This window comes from Heterodontus francisci, chromosome 4 (assembly GCF_036365525.1).
Source record: "Heterodontus francisci isolate sHetFra1 chromosome 4, sHetFra1.hap1, whole genome shotgun sequence".
Taxonomy (NCBI): domain Eukaryota; kingdom Metazoa; phylum Chordata; class Chondrichthyes; order Heterodontiformes; family Heterodontidae; genus Heterodontus; species Heterodontus francisci.
This window is the reverse complement of record NC_090374.1, coordinates 140,613,390-140,635,735: the sequence shown is the minus strand read 5'-3', so window position 1 is coordinate 140,635,735 and position 22,346 is coordinate 140,613,390.

Here is a 22,346-nt window from a genome sequence, read left to right as displayed (position 1 = left end):
GTGGGCTTGGAAGGTGCTGTCTAAGGAGCCTTGTTGCATTGCTGCAGTGCATCTTGTAGATGGTACACGCTGCTGCCACTGTGCGTCGGTGGTAGAGGGAGTGAATGTTTGTGGATGGTGTGCCAATCAAGCGGGCTGCTTTGTCCTGGATGGTGTCGAGCTTCTTGAGTGTTGTTGGAGCTGCACCCATCCAGGCAAGTGAAGAGTATTCCATCACACTCCTGACTTGTGCCTTGTAGATGGTGGATAGGCTTTGGGGACTCAGGAGGTGAGTTACACACTGCAGGATTCCTAGCCTCTGATCTGCTCTTGTAGTCATGGCACCATGGTATTTATATGGCTACTCCAGTTCAGTTTCTGGTCAATGGTAGCCCCGAGGATGTTGATAGTGGGGGATTCAGCGATGGTAATACAATTGAATGTCAAGGGGAGATAGTTAGATTCTCTCTTGTTGGAGATGGTCATTGCCTGGCACTTGTGTGGAGCAAATGTTACTTGCCACTTATCAGCCCAAGCCTGGATGTTGTCCAGGTCTTGCTGCATTTCTACACGGACTGCTTCAGTATTTGAGGAGTCGCGAATGGTGCTGAGCATTGTGCAATCATCAGCGAACATCCTCACTTCTGACCTTCTGATTGAAGGAAGGTCATTGATGAAGCAGCTGAAGATGGTTGGGCCTCGGACACTACCCTGGGGAACTCCTGCAGTGATGTCCTGGGGCTCAGATGATTGACCTCCAACAACCACAGCCATCTTCCTTTGCGCTAGGTATGACTCCAACCAGCAGAGAGTTATCCCCCTGATTCCCATTGACTCCAGTTTTGCTAGGACTCCTTGATGCCATACTCGGTCAAATGCTGCCTTGATGTCAAGGGCAGTCACTCTCACCTCACCTCTTGAGTTCAGCTCTTTTGTCCATGTTTGAACCAAGGCTGTAATAAGGTCAGGAGCTGAGTGGCCCTGGCGGAACCCAAACTGAGCATCACTGAGCAGGTTATTGCTAAGCAAGTGCCACTTGATAGCACTGTTGATGACACCTTCCATCACTTTACTGATGATTGAGAGTAGACTGATGGGGCGGTAATTGGCCGGGTTGGACTAGTCCTGCTTTTTGTGTACAGGACATACCTGGGCAATTTTCCACATTGCCTGGTACATGCCAGTGTTGTAGCTGTACTGGAACAGCTTGGCTAGGGGTGCGGCAAGTTCTGGAGCACAGGTCTTCAGTACTATTGCCAGAATATTGTCAGGACCCATAGCCTTTGTAGTATCCAGTGCCTTCAGTCGTTTCTTGATATCACGCGGAGTGAATCGAATTGGCTGAAGTCTGGCACCTGTAATGCTGGGGCCTTCAGGAGGGGGCTGAGATGGATCAACAACTCCACACTTCTGGCTGAAGATTGTTGCAAATGCTTCAGCCTTATCTTTCGCACTGATGTGCTGGGCTCCCCCATCATTGAGGATGGGGATATTTGTGGAGCCACCTCCTCCAGTTAGTTGTTTAATTGTCCACCACAATTCATGACTGGATGTGGCAGGACTGCAGAGCTTAGATTTGATCCGTTGGTTATGGGATCGCTTAGCTCTGTCTATTGTATGCTGCTTATGCAGTTTGGCATGGAAGTAGTCCTGGGTTATAGCTTCACCAGGTTGACACCTCATTTTGTGGCATGCCTGGAGCTGCTCCTGGCATGCCCTCCTGCACTCTTCATTGAACCAGGGTTGGTCTCCTGGCTTGATGGTAATGGTAGAGTGGGGGATATGCCGGGCCATGAGGTTACAGATTGTGGTTGAGTACAATTCTGCTGCTAATTAGATTTTAGATTAGAGATACAGCACTGAAACAGGCCCTTCGGCCCACCGAGTCTGTGCCGACCATCAACCACCCATTTATACTAATCCTACACTAATCCCATATTCCTACCAAACATCCCCACCTGTCCCTATATTTCCCTACCACCTACCTATACTAGTGACAATTTATAATGGCCAATTTACCTATCAACCTGCAAGTCTTTTGGCTTGTGGGAGGAAACCGGAGCACCCGGAGAAAACCCACGCAGACACAGGGAGAACTTGCAAACTCCACACAGGCAGTACCCGGAATCGAACCCGGGTCCCTGGAGCTGTGAGGCTGCGGTGCTAACCACTGCGCCACTGTGCCGCCCCTGGCCCACAGCGTCTCATGGATGCCCTCTGTAAGCTCCTCCAAGCCTATAATCCTTTGAAAACTCTACGTTCCTCCAACTCTGGCATATTATATATCCCCCAGTTCCTTCACCCCACTATTAGTCATGTGTTCAACCATCTGGACCCTACGTTCTGGACCTCCCTTCCTGAAACTTTCCACCTCTCCACTTCACTCTTCTGTTTTAAGATGCTCCTTAAAACCAGCCTCTTTGATCAAGCTTTTAGTCACCTAGCCTAATATCTCACTAGTTAGGTGTCAATTTTGGTTTGATTATGCTCCTGTGAAGTGCTTTGGGACATTTTACTACATTACAGGTACTATATAAATCAAGTAGTTGTTATTGTTGGTCCATCTATGCTAAATTGATTGATTTTAGCCAGTGTTCCAATCCTGTTCATTACCCTGTCATCAATGATTTACTGATTAAGGACAGAATGGTACTCAGCTTTTATATCCTCCCCACACTCTGCGATGCCCAGACAACACTCCCAGCTTATACTTACCGGGCACTTGGAGTAAGGTCCCCAGCATGAGTTAACAGCGTCAGTAGAGGAGACAAAAAGAGGAATTTTTTTTTAATAAGTCTCTTAATTGAAGCACATGATTTTGAGTAACAATGCATTGGTGGGACCACTTAGCTCTGTTGAAAATTTGCTGCTTTTGTTGTTTAGCATGTTGTTAGCCCTGTGTTGTAGCTTTACTAGGTTACAACCACATTTTAAGGTACAGCTGATGTTGCTCTTGGCACATATTCTTAAAGTGCCCACTGAACTTAGCTTGATATCTCTGATTGATGGTGATGAAGGAGTGAATGATATACCAGGCCACGTGTTTACAGGTTGTGGTGGGATATAATTCTACTGCTGCTGATGGCCCATAGTGCTTCATAGATTGAATTGCTATATCAATTCTTAATATAGTAATACCACACAACAAAGTGACAGGTTTCTCATTGTGACGAGAAGACAGTGGCCTAGAAATTTGATGGCAATGTGCCTGTTTCTCAGACATAAAATGAGCACCTAAGACACCAATACAACCAACCTGCGCAGTGGCGCAGTGGTTAGCACCGCAGCCTCACAGCTCCAGCGACCCGGGTTTGATTCTGGGTACAGTCTGTTTGCAAGTTTGCAAGTTCTCCCTGTGACCGTGTGGGTTTTCGCTGGGTTCTCCGGTTTCCTCCCACAGCCAAAGACATGCAGGTTGATAGGTAAATTGGCCATTATAAATTGCCCCTAGTGTAGGTAGGGGAATTGTGAGGGTGTGAGAGGGTACTGGGATTAATGTAGGATTAGTATAAATGGGTGGTTGATGGTCGGCACAGACTCGATGGGCTGAAGGGCCTGTTTCAGTGCTGTATCTCTCAATAAATTGCAACCTCAACCATCCCCCAATTGGTGTCTGTACTCACTCGATCACTTCCACCCTCCCAATTCCCACCACCACTACCCTTCCAGTCGCACCCCCTTCCAATCACTGCCCCCCAACTCCTGATTGTCCTTCTGCCCTCACAGCTGCCTTCCCTTCCCCTTTGACGAATTACCTGATGGCTATTGCCAGCATTGCAGCAGCTTATATTGTAAGCCTTTTCATCAGTGAGTTGCCTGTGAAATGCCCAGTAGGTGTCTGCAGATTGCTGATGTAATTTAAATGAAGCCCAAGGTCCACTACCAGATGAACCTTGGGCCTACTTGTCCAGCTCAGTAGCTTCTATCCCATAACCTTCACAAAGTGTGTGGGTGGTCACTCCTACCAATGGTGTCATAAACATATTTGTCTGCAACAGTAAATTGCTGAGAATGTGGTGAAGTGGCTTATTCCCTTGTGTTAATTCCCTTCTCACTCTGGCAGATACACCTTCAAGACTCAGCCAGCTCTGTCAGTGATGATCTTACCAAGTCACTCTCAGTGGATATTGAGTACCCTCCCAGAACATGTTTTTGCTTCTCTCAGTGCTTCCCCAAAGTGGTATTCAGCAATTGAGATAAGGGCCTGTATTGTCTTGGAAGCCCCGAAGGCCTGACGTCGGGACTGGAAACAGCTGCCATTGCCGTGCGGGTGGGGTTGCATTCTGAATCTTCTCAGAGCTGGCCAATTAATGTCCGGCAGGGGGATGCTGTCCACTGAGGTCGGAGCAAGAATCATAAAACATTTATGGCACAGAAAGAGGCAACTTGGCCCATCGTGTCTGCACCGGCCGACAAAAAAAAAGCCACCCAGCCTAATCCCACTGTCCAGCATTTGGTCCGTAGCCCTGCAGGTTACGGCACTTCAGTGCACATCCAGGCACCTTTTAAATGAGTTGAGGGTTTTTGCCTCTACCACCCTTTCAAGCAGTGAGTTCCAGACCCCCACCATCCTCTGGGTGAAAAAGCTTTTCCTCATCACCCTTCCAATCTTTCTACCAGTTTAAATCTATGTCCCCATGTCACTTACCTCTCTGCTAAGGTGAATAGGCCCTTCCCATCCACTCCACCTAGGCACCTCATAATTTTGTATATCTCAATCAAATCTCCCCTCAGCCTCCTCTGTTCCAAGGAGAACAACACCAATCTTTCCAATCTTTCCTCGTAGCTGCAATTTTCCAGCCTTGGCAACATCTTCGTAAATCTCCTCTGTACCCTCTCTAGTGCAATTACATCCTTTCTGTAAAGAGGTGACCAGAACTGCACACAGTACTCAAGTTGTGGCCTAACTAATGATTTATACAATTCCAGCATAGGTCCCTTTGCCCTATGGTGGGGTGGATGGGAGGGATGTTTAGTCAATGCTGGCACCATATTTAAATGGCACCTGTAGTTGTTGCAAAGGCAGCAGCCCTAGAGAGACCAGAGATGGCGACCTCGTTACTGAAACACATCTGGAGATGGCAGAAGGGAGATCAAGGGTGGCCCCAGGATTCACAGATGCCTCCCTGCAGGTACTCCTCCAGGCTGGTCCTTGTCCCCTAGGGTGGGAGGTGGAGAATAGCCTAGCAAATGAAGCAAACCTGGATGGAGGTCACAGAGGAGGTGAGCAGCCATGGGCTCATCCCTCGCACATGGCTGTAGTGCTGTAAAAGGATCCATGCTGGCAAGGTGAGTACAGTACACAATGTTGAGCTTACAGACTTAAATGTGACTAAGGATGTGTGTGCAATTGGTAGAAAGGGCATGCCCACGCAGTCACTGCCAACGCCCAGGCAGCAACATTGACTGTCAGAGGCATGTCAACCTCTCTGTGGAGGCCCCCAGTCAGTCAGAACTGACTCTTGCACTGCTGCTACTGAGTGGCCATATTCTGGAGGCATCCCTGTGGTGTCATCATGGGCAGTCAGGTGTTGTATGTGGCTTTGACAGGTGACTAACAATAGAAATTTATGTGCTTGCAGAAGAAGCAAACTCAGAACATGAGTGAGAGAGTCAAGATGGGTGGTGGTGTTCCATATATTGACATCCTGGCGCCCATGGAAGAACAGGCGCTGGAGCTGACAGGACTAGAGGCAGGTCATGCAAGAGCTGATGGTGAGATGGAAGTGAAGCCCCAAGACAGTGAGTGACCTAATGAATGGGCACAAGACACCCTCTGCATGAATCAGAGTGCTCATGTATCCGCCACTGGTCACATGAAGCTAAGATGTGATTGTGCATTGCCCTCTAATCACTCTTCTTTCTCTCTCAGGTCAACGACAAAAACAGTCAGCCACCATGACTGGGGGACAGCCGTCCATTTCTGAGGAGGAGCTGGAGACCTCAGAGGGTGCACCATCACATCAATCCCCCCCACCCTCCACCAGCACAGATACTCTCACGTCGGTGGTAGTCGTGCACAGTTAGCTATGTGAGCACAGCACTGTTGCTGTGGGTGTGACTGAGGCAGGGAGAGCCGGGGCCATTCACACTGGAAGGACAGTGGGAGGGCTCAACGATGCTGAGCTTCAAGCTGATGAAATGCTTCCGGAGTCATGAACAGGGCAGCAGATGCTGGAGCTGCAGTGCGAGGTGCGTGAACATCTGGCGGAGCTTCCAGAGACAATGCGCACCCATGTGTGAACAATGTCCATCCTGGCCATGGTGCAGCCATGCCTCTGGCATATGCACAATGGCATCCTCCATTGAGACAGTGGCAACCCCCTTGGAGAGCCACATCCAGCAAACCACCCTGTGAATGCTGATGATGTGTATGGATCTGCATGCCATTGCCTCCTCCATGAACACTGTGGAGCAATGGCTGGGTGAGAAGGGGGTGGTGAGATGCCTGAAGTTACTGCTAGGTCCTCAAACTCTCAGGTGAGCAGGGAGGGCTAAGTGTGTGCCCTGAAAGGGTAGAGGAGTGGCTGCCTGCAATATCTGGGGGCTGCTCTCAGGACACTCCAGGGGCTGAATTTTACCAGCCCCTCGACACCGTGGGTCATGGCGGGGAAGCCCCTAAAATGATAGCAGGAGCAGCCCGCCACGATGCCGAAAAGGCCCCACCGGATATTAGCGGCGGTGGTGAGACCTCGGTGCGGACCCCAAAGCGGCAGGGCCTTCATTAAAATATTGAAATTAACATACAAATGAACTTACCTGCCAGTGGCGGCCGTCCCATGCTGATTTTACAGCCAACTGGCTGCAACCACGCGCCTTTGGAACTTGTCAGAAATTATCAGGGTGGGAGGGGGAGGGAGTGGGGAAAACTATTCCTATTGGTTGGGATGATGGGAAGGGGTTGAGGGTCAAAGATACTGAAGTTTGAGGGGGAAAGTTCGGAATTTCAAAAAGTGTGTTTTCGGGGGGATAGGTCAATTTATGTATTGAGGACTCAGTGGGAGGGGGGTGGGAAAGGGGATTCAAAGTTAAATTAAAGTTTTATTGCCTTTTTTGTGATGCTGGCACCTTTAAATATTTAAATCTCTCCTAAAGGGCTTGAAGCCCTTAAAAATGGCACTGGCGCCTGCACGGTAGCGCCGTTCACCGTTGCTGGGGAAGCGGCGGCTGCCCCCTCTTGGTCATCTGGGGCAACCGCACTACCCCCTCCATTTAAATGAGCCCCTGGGTGTAATATCGCTGGGTCTTGTTTAACCTGGAGCCATGAGATTTTATGGGGTATAGAGTTAATGTTGAGAACCCTCTGGGCCAATCCCATTCAACTACATACCAGTGCATCTCCCTCTTTAATATGTTAACTTCCAGTGGGACAAGACATGCCAGGGATGGTGATGGGGGAGTCTGGGATGTTGACTGAAAAATATAACTCTGTTAGTTAGAGGTGCAAAACCTTTTATCGTAGAACTGCTGTCAGCACTCACTGTCCAAACAAGTCAAGTGTCAAAAGGTAGTCGGTGCCCATGGAACTATATGCAAGCATGATTTTGTATTTTCAAAAGATGCGGGGGAAAATTCATGGGTAAATTTTAAAAAAAATAATTGCTCTGGATTTGGTAGGTTTGCTGTTGTGTTAATATTATCCCTTTCTCTCCATCTCTATCCTCTTGATTTGTAAGTATTTATTTGTCTCTGATAATGCACTGGTGAACAAAACTTCATAAAATTCCAGAGTATACAATTTTGCAGTCAATAACTCAGTTAAAATAAATAGGTTTACGAGCATGTTAAAACAAAGCAAATTTAAAACTATTGTCTTCTTTCAAATTTATTTCTTCCTTGACTTGCACATATGCTAGTCTTGCCTCAAAAAATGCTGCTCTAGCTAATCTATCATCAGCACCACTACTTGGTGAAATATTAATTGACATATGTAAATAAAATGAATAGTTTATCATGACCTTTAACAAAACTTGCACTACATAAATTAAAATGATAGTTTGGTTAAATACAATTGAAAGAGTGGGCTGGATTTTATGTCAAGCGGACGGGAGCTGGCCATCGACGTAAAAGTCAGTGGTGGACCCGCTTCCACCCAGCCCAGGGATCCTTCCCGCATTTTACGGGTCCCCAGGCTTTAATTGTTCCGAGGCGGGACTTCCACCCGCTTGAGGATGGACGTCCCGCCTCATTGAGCTGCCAGCCAATCATCAGGTCAGCAGCTCTTAGTCCCAGCAGCGCCACCGGGAGCGGTGGCCACTGCTGGGACTGCAACCCAGCCGAGGACATGGAGTCAGGACTACAGGTAAATTAGGGTTACCTCGCCGGGGTGATCAGTCGAGGCAAGTGTGATCATGTTGGAGGAAGGGGGACGTCTCCAGTCCTGGGAATGGTTGGGGAAGCAGTATGGTCCTCAATCGGGCATCCTGTGCCCGTTTGTCAGGGCCCACCCCCAGGGCACTGAGAGGCCACCAGCTTTTACTGGGCAGCCTTTCACGTCTCCCGGATGCCCACTTCCCACGAGTAAAATCCCCGTAGAGGCAGGCGAAGGCCCTTAAGTGGCCACTTAAGGGCCTTGATTGGCCTGGGGCTGGCGGCCATTTTCTCTCCTACCCCCGGCACCCCTCCCACCCCCCCGGTCACCATCCGGCTCGCTGAGGTGGCATAAAATTCCGGCCAGTGTGCATTAGTGGAGAAAACCCACTATCGGCTATTTTAGTTTAGTTTAGTTTAGAGATACAGCACTGAAACAGGCCCTTCGGCCCACCAAGTATGTGCCGACCATCAACCACCCATTTATACTAATCCTACACTAATCCCATATTCCTGCCACATCCCCACCTGTCCCTATATTTCCCTACCACCTACCTATACTAGGGGCAATTTATAATAGCCAATTTACCTATCAACCTGCAAGTCTTTGGCATGTGGGAGGAAACCGGAGCACCCGGAGAAAACCCACGCAGACACAGGGAGAACTTGCAAACTCCACACAGGCAGTACCCAGAATTGAACCCGGGTCGCTGGAGCTGTGAGGCTGCGGTGCTAACCACTGCGCCACTGTGCCGCCCCACATTTAATTCATTTATTTTGTAATTTTTCCTTCGGATTGCATGCGCTACCTTGGTAGTATTAACCATGGGTGCTGGTTTAAGGTTCTGCTTACCATTTAGCACAACAGCAATATTTCTAAATTTGAGCAGATGGGGCAAGGTGGCAGTGCCTTTGGGCATGAGGAGATGGCAAACATCTAAAAATAGAGCAGTAGAAAAGCAGTGGCATCTATGAAGAAAAGGAAGCTAAGTTTGCACTGATTATTTTGTGGCATGTTACTCAATTTGCTTTTGAATTTCATTTTATTGATTCTGCCCTGTTATTGGACAGAATGTTCCAATGTACAGCAGTTGAGCTGAAAAATTGAACAAGTTATTTTATTACCTGTTGACTTTCTCTCTCTTTGGATTCCATCAATCATATTCGTTGCTTCCCTGCACAGTGTTCCTCCAACAGATTTTCTGAGTCCCTTGTCTCTTATGCTTTGTTTTTAAGAGTTTTCTATATTGAAAACCCTCCTCCCTAAGGAGATTTAAAAGTGTAATAAAATACTTTCTTTTTGTCCCACTCAACTTCTATCAGTCTCTGCTTATCTCTCCACCTGCCCTTTTATTTGCTTGTCCTCGTGTTTTTAGTATATCTCTTTTCCTTTTCGACCAGGATGATTTATTTATGCGTCATTCTTTGTTGGTTTTCGTTCAATCTTGTTTTACACAAGTTCCACACCAGAGAAAAATCTCACCATAGCAAGATTTATAAAATAAAAATATTTATGGCCAAATTATTGCTTGAGAAGGATGCAATTTATAAGCATCAGTCCAATCCTAACATATCTTTTTTCATTTGGTTGATTAGCCTCGAATTATGCGATTATTTTACAGGATCTGTATTCAGTAGCCTGGCGACAATGGAACGAAGCAAACTCAGATCTTACTTTGATATTTTAAACTTAAACAGAGAAAGAGAGATAGCGAAGGGAGGGCAAGAACCTGGGGTCAATGCTCCAGCCTGTAGCACATGTGTAAGCACTGTTGTTGTAACGATTGGAAATGTGCCGATGTACTGGGCCAGTGTGAGGAGTGCGGGACTTGATCTCTGAAACAGAAGTCTCATTCTGTACAATTCAAAATAAAAACTTGTCCAATCCTTCCTATTCAGAGCAATTGCATCCACAGTATGAACAAATGGTTTATCTCATCAGTTAATTATTGCACAGAATTAGTGGCTGTGGGATTAATCCGTCATTCTGGTTTTCAGCACTCAACCTATCACTTTAGGATTTTGCTGTGCTTCAGTTCCTGTCAGAAAGCTGTTTCCACTAGCAGGAGCGTGAGTATGCAGGGACACAGATTTAAGATAATTGGCAAAAAAACAGGGGGAGATGAAGAGATTTTTTATGATCTGGAATGCATTGCCTCAAAAGTTGGTGGAAGCAGATTCAATCATAATTTTCAGAAGGGAATTTGATAAAAACTTGAAACTGAGAAAATTTTAGGCCAATGAAAACTAATTGGGTAGCTTTCAAAGAGCTGCCAAAGACACAATGAATGGCCTCCTGTTCTATGATTCATACAATATCGTTTGTATTGGTGTGAGACAGTGTCAGTTTCATATCACCACAATACAGGTGCGAAGTCACATAGACATAGACGAGCACATAGAGAAGAGGCATGGGACCATCTCCAGGAGGTATTTTTGCACTGATTCTACTTCAAAAGTTCTGTAATATAAACAGCTCCATTTGCAAAACCAAGTTTAAATGTTGGTTTGTAGTTCATTAGAAATGTTGATTGTTAGGAGAGAGAAAATGAGACATTGTAGATTGCCGTAAATTAATCCAAACATGTACAGGCAGATCCCATTTTTATTTAATAGACATTGGCTGTGGGAGCCACCTGTGTATCTAAGTCTGATATGTGTGGTATAACATCATTAATAACTTGACCATTTCTTTCCCCCATGCACAAAGGTCCCAGTTTTAACTACACATACCTAGCAGAAACCAGTTGGGGAGGTCAGTTAAATAGATGGTAGTCACTTACCCACTCTGATCCCACTGCCTTTCCACTATGTCTAGACCCCAACCTGTTCTTTTAAGTAGACAAGCAGAACACCCACGGAACGGAAGCTGGTCCTTCTTTAAATATGCAGATCTGCAATATTAGCTGAAGGCCTGAGCTGGAAAGCAATGATGGCTTCCCCATAAGGTCAGATCTGCCAATAGGTGAATCGTGAACCAGAAGGGGCCTAGGCTAGTAAAGTTAAAAATTTAATTTTAGTTTTCCTTGTGGATCAGGAGGAGCAGGAGTGCTCCCCCGGCCTCATGAGGAAGCCTTGGGCCTCCCTTGCCCCAGATTCTCCCCTCCCCCCCGCCAATCTGTTCTAAAGCCCCCCAGCCCCCTCAATTAACTGGGATTGTTCTCACAGGTCCCTGACTGTGGGTTCCTGATGTCAAATTCCTGCTCCTGCCCAGCGGCCAGGTAAAGGATCTTGACAGGTTTGGGCATGTCTCTGGGAAAATTTATGGAAATGAGGCCCGGCCATTAAGATCCACATGCCTGGACTTCCAGTGTTCCCCACCTGTTTCGGGGCTCATGTGCATCATACCCGCCTTCCCCTCCCACGCCCTTAAAATTGGGGTCAATGAGTTGCTGTTTCTTGTTTCAAATCTGAAACACATTCAATGCATTGTTCTGTGGTCTTATATAAACCTGGAACTCACAAAAGTGCCCAACTGAAATATTTTTATACAAAAGGTTGGAATTTTCTGCTAACAGAATCTTATCAGTCTATTGAGAAACTTAGTCAGCCCATCCCACTTTGAACTTTTTTTTAGCCACATCACTCAGTCTGTTAATTGCAAAATGTTGACAAGTACGCAGGACATCCGGGTTCAAGCTCTACATCACAACATTAGACTTCAAAGCTGCTGAAAGTGGCTTTGGTGTCTACAAAGCGATACGTGAAGACTTAGGGAAACATTGAGAACCAGTCACAAACTCATATTGTAATGCAAGAATATTTTCAGTCTACCAAGCATATGGGATCCATGGCACAAAAGGCATGAAATTTGTTTTAAGGATTATATTCTATGAAAAAGATTGAGGTGGTATTTGTGTTGAATGGAAAAAAGAGGTGCTGAGCGAAGAATAAATCAAACAGTGTCTCTGGCTCCTCAGGAAAAAAAATGTTATGTTATCTGCTGTTCATCTATTTACTGGCACTTTTGTTGCAGGTGTTTTAAAGGCACAAATCTATATGCTGCAGGGACATTGTGTGCTTCCTTCAAATAAATGTGAAGGTCAATGCTATTGTGTAGCAGGCACAGGCAAAAAAAACTCAAATTTACAATGTCAACAACTGGCAAAAAAAGGTCATCTTCTATACAGTTCTGAAAAAATTGAGGTTAGATCAGACAAAATTATCATTTTCCTTTTGTGTTCCTGGCTCTGATGGGATACCAAATATCATCTGACCTCTTTGCCACCCATGTCTTGTTCTGATAGCAATGTCTGACCTTTGACACCCAATTAAAATGGGAAACAAGTTTTGTGATGGGTCAATATGCATTTTTTTTGGCAAAACTGAGCTGTGAAAATAGATTGAGAGGTTTATTGGTGCCATCATTGTAATTTATGTGTGATGTAGGGATTGCAGTTTTGGGGTTTTATGAGAGGCCTGTTCTTTTCTTTCTCAGTTGTCTAATAATTCTTCAAAATGAAAGTGCTCAACAGCATTTTAGTCAGCACTGAAAGTGCATGTGCTGGATTTAGGATTCTAAATGCTCCTTTATTATTCAGCTTCTTTGTTCTCACCCACTACAACTCAATTACCCTGCGCATACAAATTTGATCCAGGAACAGCGACACAGAGCATTTTGCATAGTAATGACAAACAACGGATCAATATGAACATACATCTCAGAAGAAAGAGAAAGAAATGCCTGTTCATCAACAATTATATCTTCTAGCGTGAAATGAAATTATGCTTAGGCAAACAACTGATTAATAAAAGATGGGTTACTTCTAAATCAATGGAGATGTGTCAGGCCTTAGAATGGGTTTTGGGATTTATTTTGATGGAAGAATTGCTATCACGCCACATTTACAACTGAAACAAGGGTAGCAGTAATTGAGTGTTCTGTTTAAAATGAAGAGTTCACGAGATAAATGGCATAAATAGTTGGAAAGAACAGCCAATTTAATTTTCCTTTTTTATAGGATTTCCTCTGACTAATGATAAAACTGATCGTGCTAAAGCAAAAAAGTCAATATCTTTTAAATTTTTTTTGAACATGTATGATGCATTTAATTAATGTCCTGCATGTATCTACAAATGGATCTCTCTACATCTGTTTCTCACACAGATCGTTTATGAATCTATGAAAGCTTTATTAGCCCATTTCCAATGAGTTACTTGTCAATTTCAGGTCAAATTCAAAACATTCAGGGGCAACTAACTAGTGATACCTTTATACTCCAATATAGAGAAGCAGAATAGTCTGTGCATTTTATAATATTGGGATCATTAATAAAGGAAAGGACTTACATTTATATACAACCTTTTGTAATCTCTGGATTTCCCAAACATTTTTTAACCAATGAGTACTTTTGAAATAAAGTCACTGTTGTAATGTAGGGAAATGCAACAGCCAATCTAAGGACAGAAAATTTCCACAAATCACAACAAGATACGTGATTAGATCATTTGTGTGAGTGCTGTTGGGATAAATATTTGTTAGTCTGACAGAAAATCTTCCCTGCTCTTGAATTTTTATGTTGAATCTGAAAGTGATTTCGTTAAGTCCAAAACCAGGGTCTTAAATCTCAAAGCAAACTATATAGGTGTCAGGAGCGAGTTGGCTAAGGGAGATTGGGAAACTACATTAAAGGATATGATGGTAGGGAAGCACAGGCTAACATTTAAAGAATTAATATATAATTTGCAACAAATATTCATTCCCTTCAAGGATCACCCCCCCCCCCCCCCCCCACCTCCCAGGAAAAGTAGTCTGACCCTAGCTAACAAGAAAAGTTAAAGATAGTATTAATAAAAGCAAAATACTGTGGATGCTGGAAATCTGATACAAAAACAGAAAGTGCTGGAAATTCTCAGCAGATCTGGCAGCATCTGTGGAGAGAGAAACAGAGTTAATGTTGCAGGGTATAGACAGGTTGAGCTGAATGTTACCAGCCCCTCGTGCCTTGGGTCATGGCGGGGGGGAGGGGGGGGGGCCCGTAAAATACTTGCGGGAGAGGCCCGCCACGACGCATGATGCTGAGAAGGCCTCGCTGCATATTACCGACGGCGGCGAGGCCTTCATTTAAATATTAAAATTCATTAAAATAAATGGTAAAGAACTGACCTGGACTGGGCGGTCGTCCACGGTGATATTATGGGTGCCAGCTGCAATTCTTGTGCCTTCCGAACTCCGTACAGAGTTCCAAGGCGAAATACTGGTGGGGAGGGGGCAGGAGTAAAATTATCAGGGCGGGGGATGCGAGGGGAAAACTATTCATATTGGTTGTGGGGATGGTAGGAAGGGATTGAGGGTCAAAGATGCTGAAGTTCGGGGGGGTGGGGGGGGAAGTTTGGAATTTCAAAAAGTATTTTTTTGGGAGGAAATGTCAATTTATGTATTGAGTTCTCAGTTGGGGGGAAGGGGAGAACAGTGGGAGAGGGGACCTTTAAAGATGTAAATGTAACTGAAGGGCTTGAAGCCCTTTAAAAATGGCACCGGTGCCTGCGTGGTGACGCCAGACACTGTTGCCGGGGATGCAGCGGCTGCCCCTCTACGTCATTGGGGATGCCGGGGATGCAGCGGCTGCTCCGCCCCCTCCATTTAAATGGGCCCCCGCATGAAATATCGCAGCGGCACTTCCGTGTCGCAAGGCCGCCGACTTCAAAGTGTGCTAATAAAATTCAGCCCGTTAAATGAATGGGCAAGAACATGGCAGGTGGAATATAATGTGGGGAAGTGTGAAGTTATCCATGCTGGTAGGAAAAATAGAAAAGCAGAATATTTTTAAAATTGTGAGATACAAGGAATGGTGGATTGAAAGGGATCTGGGTATCCTTACACATGAGTCACAGAAAGTTAACATAAAGGTACAGCTAGCAATTCAGAAAGCAAATGGTATACTTATTACACCATATAAGAGTAAAGAAGTCTTGCTATACTATACTATAATGACCACACCTGGAGGATTGTGCACAGTTTTGGTTTCCATACCAAAGGAAGGATATATTGCATCAGAGAGAGTGCAAAACCAGTTCACTGGACTAATTCCTGGAATTACAGCATTGTTCTATGAGAAGAGATTGAGTAGGTTAGGCCTATATTCCCTATAATTTAGAAGAATGAGAGGTGATCTAATTGAAATATGTGAAATTCTTAAGGACTTGACAGGGCAGATACTTGGAGGACATTTCCCTTGGCTGAGGAGTCTAGCACTTGGGGTCACATTCTCGGAAAAAAGGGTTGGCCATTTAGGACCAAGATGAGGAGAAATTTCTTCACTAAAAGGGTTGTGAATCTTTGGAATTCTCTACTGCAGAGAACTGTGGATGTTCACTCATTGAGTATATTCAAGACAGTGATTTTTGGGTACTAAGGAAATTAATGGATATAGGGATAGTGCAGGAAAATGGAGTTAAGGTAGATCAGCCATGTTCTTACTGAATGGCAGAGCAGGCTCAGAGGGCTGAAGCCTTACTCCTGCTGCGATATCTTATGTTCACTTCTTCCACATGATCTTATAAACCCGACTGAGAGGGAAAATTGAGCCTCAGTTTAACATCTCATCTGAAAGATGGAACCTTCAATAGTACAACACTCACCCAGTACCACACTGAAGTAACAGACAGAATTATTCAAACCCATCCACTGACACAGTGTTAAAATCGGGCCATTGTGCTCAAGTCTTTGGAATGGGGTTGAACCCATGAGGTTCAGACTCAAAGGTAAGGGTGGTACTACTGAAGCAAGGCTGCCGCCTGAAGTCTGAAAGTAAAAAGTAGGATAGTCTATTTTTCTCAAACTTAAGTTTTTGTGTAAAAGCAAAATACTGCGGATGCTGGAAATCTGAAATAAAAACAAGAAATGCTGGAAGCACTCAGCAGTTCTGGCAGCATCTGTGGAAAGAGAAGCAGAGTTAACGTTTCGGGTCAGTGACCCTTCTTCGGAACTGACATTCTTCCGAAGAAGGGTCACTGACTCGAAACGTTAACTCTGCTTCTCTTTCCACAGATGCTGCCAGACCTGCTGAGTGCTTCCAGCATTTCTTGTTTTTATTTAAGTTTTTGTGTGTTTCAAATTGAAGGGTGTTACTGCAGGGAAATGTAACAATTTTCACTTGAGGAACCTAAGTCCTGATTATAACCTCTGGAGCATAAATCATGCATGTGGGAGGCAGGTGCTTCCATGATATTTTTGACATGAGATGGAGCCATTTTATTCAGATGGATGCATTGGCCTCCCAATTGCATGGCAATATGGATAGCTCACCCGCATCATGTGTGCACTTTCTGGTGTGATTCTCAATGTCTTTTTCATTGCACAACTGTAGATGACAGTTTTAGCATCCGGATGACTCAATGGGCTGCCCATACATCTCTCTGGTGGTTTGAGTGGAGGAAGTGAGAACAGGGAGTGAACAGTTTTTTCCAAAATCTGCAAGAGCATCCTGCAGCTACCATGACGCAAGCCAGGACAGAAGTGACTGAGAGGGTCAGTGCCACCACTATCACCCCCAAAGACATGGCTGAAATCCAGAAAGAGATTCAGTGATCTCACAACATCCATTGACTAGAAACTGAACTAGAGTAGCCATATAAATACTATGGCTACAAGAGCATGTCAGAGGTTAGAAATCCTGCGGCGGGTAACTCAACTCCTGATTCCCCAAAGTCTGTCCACCATCTACAAGGCACAAGTCAGGAGTGTGATGGAATGCTCTCCACTTGCCTGGATGGTGCAGCTCCAACAGCACTCAAGAAACCCGATACCATCCAGGACAAAGCAGCCCACTTTGCAAAGTAAAGTGGCAGCAGTGTGTACCATCTAAAAGATGCACTGCAGCAACACACCAAGGCTGCTTAGACAGCACCTTCCAAATCCGCGACCTCCACCAACTAGAAGGACAAGGGCAGCAAATGCATGGGAACACCACCACCAGCAAGTTCCCCTTCAAGTCACACACCATCCTGACTTGGAACTATATCGCTGTTCCTTCACTGTCGCTGGGTCAAAATCCTGGAGCTCCCTTCCGAACAGCACTGTGGGTATACCTACCTCACATGGACTGCAGCAGTTCAAGAAGGCAGCTCACCATCACCTTCTCAAGGGCAATTAGGGATGGGCAACAAATGCTGGCCTAGCCAGCGATGCCCACATCCCATGAATGAATAAAAAAAAGCAGCAAGGGTATGTATAGCTCCTCTTTTCTCCATTTCTGTCAAGAATACCTCACAGCACTCCTTTCACACCCTCCCTCACCAATTTCAACAATTCCCTCCCCTCCATCACATCTTTCAACATACAATCACAAGGGCGCACTGCAACACTTGTCTTTCTCATTTCAGATACACTCACCTCTTCCTTTCCTCTCTTCAAACCACACACTAACAGCATTAACATCTCACATACTACCACTTGAGTACCTCAGTACTCCCACCCCTCCTTCCTCACTTCACATTACACACGATAAATGATAGGGATCATGCCATCACCCACATTTCCAGCAGAGAAAATGAATTAAAAGGGAGTATGAGTTGATAGGCTTACAATGCTGTAGGCCTGATTATCTGTTCTGTGCTTCCTTTGTCACAGGGAGCTCTTAAAAGGAATATAATGAATAGGGTATTAAAAGTGAAGAGCTATGGAAAATACATCCACCACCGATGCACAGTGGCAGCAGCGTGTACCATCTACAAGATGCACTGCAGCAATGCACCAAGGCTCCTTAGACAGCACCTTCCAAACCCGCGACCTCTACCAACTAGAAGGACAAGGGCAGCAAATACATGGGAACACCACCACCTGCAAGTTCCCCTCCAAGTCACACACCATCCTGACTTGGAACTATATCGACGTTCCTTCACTGTCGCTGGGTCAAAATCCTGGAACTCCCTTCCTAACAGCACTGTGGGTATACCTACCCCAAATGGACTGCAGTGGTTCAAGAAGGCAGCTCACCATCACCTTCTCAAGGGCAATTAGGGATGGGCAATAAATGCTGGCCTGGCCAGTGTCGCCCACATCCCATGAATGAATAAAAAAAAAGTCCGGGGTGAAATTCTCCCCATCTCCTGCCTGAACTTACTCACCAGTAACCTATTCATTGATGCCCAATTTGGATTCCATTAGGACTACTGGACTCTAGACCACATTCCAGCCTTGGTCAAAAATGGACAAAAGAGCTGAATTCCAGAGGTGATGTGAGAGTGACTGCCCTTGACATCAAAGCAGCATTTGACAGAGGATGGCATCAAGGAGCCCTAGTAAAATTGAAGTTAATAGGAATCGGGGGAAAATCTCCACTGGCTGGAGTCATGTCTAGCACAAAGAAAGATAGTTGTGGTTGTTGGAGACCAATCATCTCAGCCCCAGGACATCACTGCAGGAGCTCCTCAGTGCTAGCTCAACCATCTTCAGCTATTTTATCAATGATCTTCCCTCCATCATAATGTCAAAAGTCAGGATGTTCACTGACAATAGTACAATGTTCAGTACCATTCGCAACTCCTCAGATAATGAAGCAGTCTGTGCCCATATGCAGTAAGACCTGGACAACATTCTTACTTGAGCTGATAAGTGGCAAGTAACATTCACACCACACAAGTGCCAGGCAATGATCATCTCCAACAAGAGAGAATCTAAACATCTGCCCTTGATTGACATTACCATCACTGAACCTCCCACCATCAACATCCTGGCAGTTACCATTGACCAGAAATTAACTGGACCAGCCATATAAATACTGTGGTTACAAAAGCAGGCCAGAGGCTGGAAATTCTGCAGCGAGTAACTCACCTCCAGATTCCCCAAGATTTTCCACCATCTACAAGGCACAAGTCAGGAGTGTTTTGGAATACTCTCCACTTGCCTGGAAGAGTGCAGCTCCAACAACACTCAAGCAGCTCGACACCTTTCAAGACAAAGCAGCCCGCTTGATCAGCACCCCATATACCACCTTAAACATTCACTCCCTCCATCACCAGCGCACCATAGCAGCAGTATGTACCATATAAAGACCCACTGCAGCAACTTTCTGAGGCTCCTTTGATAGTACGTGAACCTCCACCAGCTAGAAGCACAAGGGCAGCAGGCACATGGGAACACCACCACCTGCAAGTTTGCCTCCAAGTCACACACCATCTTGACTTGGAACTATATTGCCTTTCCTTCATTGTCGCTGGATCAAAAACCTGTAACTCTCCCCCGAACGGCACTGTGGATGTACCTACACCACAACTGCAGCAGTTCAAGAAGGCTGCTCACCACCACCTTCTCAAAGGAATGGGAAATAAATGCTGGCTTTGCCAGCAATGCCCACATCCCAAGAATGGATAAGTAAAACTTCAGCAGATGGTTGGTGAAATCCTTAGAGCAATGGAGTAAATGGCTGCTTGCATCTTTTCTGAAGGGCTTCTGCTGACATTTTCATAAGAAATTGGGAAAACTCCCATGGAAGTTTTACCCATCTTTACATCCCATGAAAGGAGAATTAATTTACTGCAGGGAAAAAAATTATGAGCCAAATCACTAGAGGTAGTTTTGACTTTGTGTGTTAGGGTAAAATGGGCCATATAGATTTAGCTGTCCATTTTACATCTCTCCCAATTTTCATTTCTATTGACTTTTCACACATCCGAAGATAATTTAATTTATAATAAAAACAAAAATTGCTGGAATTACTCAGCAGGTCTGGCAGCATCTGTGAAGAGTTAATGTTTCAGGTTTGTGACCTTTCATCAGAACTGGCAAAGGTTAGAAAAGAATTAGACTTAAAGCAAGTGAAGGAGTGGGGGGTGGGGGAGAGAAAAAATGGGAAGGTGTTTGATAGGGCAGAGGGAGATTAAATAACGAAGCTGTCCTGAGACAAAAGCAAAGTGTGTGTTAATGCTTGTGGTGAAACACAAAGTATTAGCCCAGAGAGAGTGTTAATAGCAGAATAATGAGCAGCTCTGACTACACGAAAAGCAGGCACATGATTAAAAAGTGAACAATTAAAAAAAAGGCCAGTCATGCTTTGAAGTTATTGAAGTCAATGTTCAGCCGCAAGGCTGTAAAGTGCCTAATTGAAAGATCAGGTGCTGCTCCTCGAGCTTGCGTTGATGTTCACTGGAACACTGGAGCAGGCCAAAGACAGAAATGTTGGCATGAGAGCAGGGGTGAGTGTTGAAATGGCAAGCAACCGGAAGTTCGGGGTCATGCTTTCGGACAGAGCGGAGGTGTTCCGCAAAGCGGTCACCTAATCTGCGTTTGTTCTCCCCAATGTAGAGGAGACCGCATTATGAGCAGCGAATAAAAGTATGACTAAATTGAAAGAAGTACAAGTAAATTGCTGCTTCACCTGAAATGAGTGTTTGGGGCCTGGGATAGTGAGGGGAGAGGAGGTAAAAGGGCAGGTATTACACTTCCTGCGATTGCATGGGAAGGTGCTGTGGGAAGGGGACGAGGTGTTGGGGGTAATGGAGGAGTGGACCAGGTTGTCGCAGAGGGAATGATCCTTTCAGAATACTGACGGAGAGGGGAGAGGAAGGTGCGTTTAGTGGTGGCATTACTCTAGAGGTGGCAGAAATGGCGGAGGATGATTTGCTCGATGTGGAGGCTGGTGGGGTGGAAAGTGAGGACAAGGGGAACCCTGTCCCAGTTCTGGGAGGGAAGGGAAAGGCTGAGGGCAGAAGTGCGGGAAATGGGCCGGACCCGGTTGAGGGCCCTGTCAACCATAGTGGGGGGGAATCCTCAGTTGAGGGAAAAGGAAGACATATCAGAAACGCTGTTGTGGAAGGTTGCATCATCAGAGCAGATAGGTCAGAGCCAGAAAAATTGGGAGAATGGAATGGAGTCCTTGCAGGAGACAGGGTGTGAAGAAGTGTAGTCAAGGTAGCTGTGGGAGTCTGTGGGCTTATAATGAAGATTAGTGGACAGCCTATCCCCAGAGATAAAGACAGAGAAGTCGAGGAAGGGAAGGGAAGTGTCAGAGGTGAGAGGTGAGAGAAGGGTGGAAATTGGAAGCAAAGTTGATAAAGTTTTCCAGTTCGGGGCGGGAGCAAGAAACAGCACCAATACAGTCATCAATGTACCGTAAAATGAGTTGGGGAAGAGAGTCTGAGTAGGACTGGAATAAAGAATGTTCGACATATCCCACAAAAAGACAGGCATAGCTAGGACCCATGCGGGTACCCATAGCAACACCTTTTACTTGAAGGAGGTGAGTGGAGTTGAAGAGAAGTTGTTCAATGTGAGACCAAGTGGATGGGGACTGGTTGGGCCTGTCAGACATTGAAAGCTCTCGTTAACCTGGTTGAGTTCAAATCGGATAAAATCCATTACCTTTTCCAAATTTACCTTCAGTGGTAGTTGTAATCCTGCTCTAATCCTGCTCCAATCTCAGCCAAACATTTTCAGGGGAACTGTGTGAATAATTGGCCCATATCTAATGCAGCTGGAATCAAAATAAAGTGCAATTCTTCTGCAATGTTGCTATATCAGTTAGTCATTAAGAATTGTACTGCAACTATACATTGCATAACAAACTCTGGCCTCAATAATAATTCCAAGGCAGGAAGAGAGTGCTGGGGGGGAGGACTTGCTGATGGGAAACCCGGAAGTCTGATTTTCCCACAGAACCTGCCGATTTTAATGGTGGGACATGTTTTAAATGTTTCAGTATGTTTCCCGGCCAACAGCCAGCCAGATTGACAGATTGGATTGGGTTGGTGGGGGGATGCATCGGAAAATATTTGCAATCTTCAGGGTTTGGATCCTTCGAGGTGATTGGCAAGAGATCGGGGCCTTCAGGGTTTGGATCATGGGAGTTCAATCGTGGGAAGGGGGAAAATTGGCTTTTGTGGTATAAACGTGCATCATAGCAGCTGATTTGCTGCTTCAGGGGATTAAGCCAGTTTATCATTGCTGATCTGTTGTCTGATGTTTTTTGTACTGCTGTCTTGGCTGTGGCTTGTACTTGATACTGTTGCTTTACTCTGGGAGCAAATACCGTGCTGTGCATTGCAAGTAGAATTTGACAATGTTGCAGTCGTTTTTACCAGATCAGTAATTCTCTCATGCAGCATCCAGTCCACTTCCA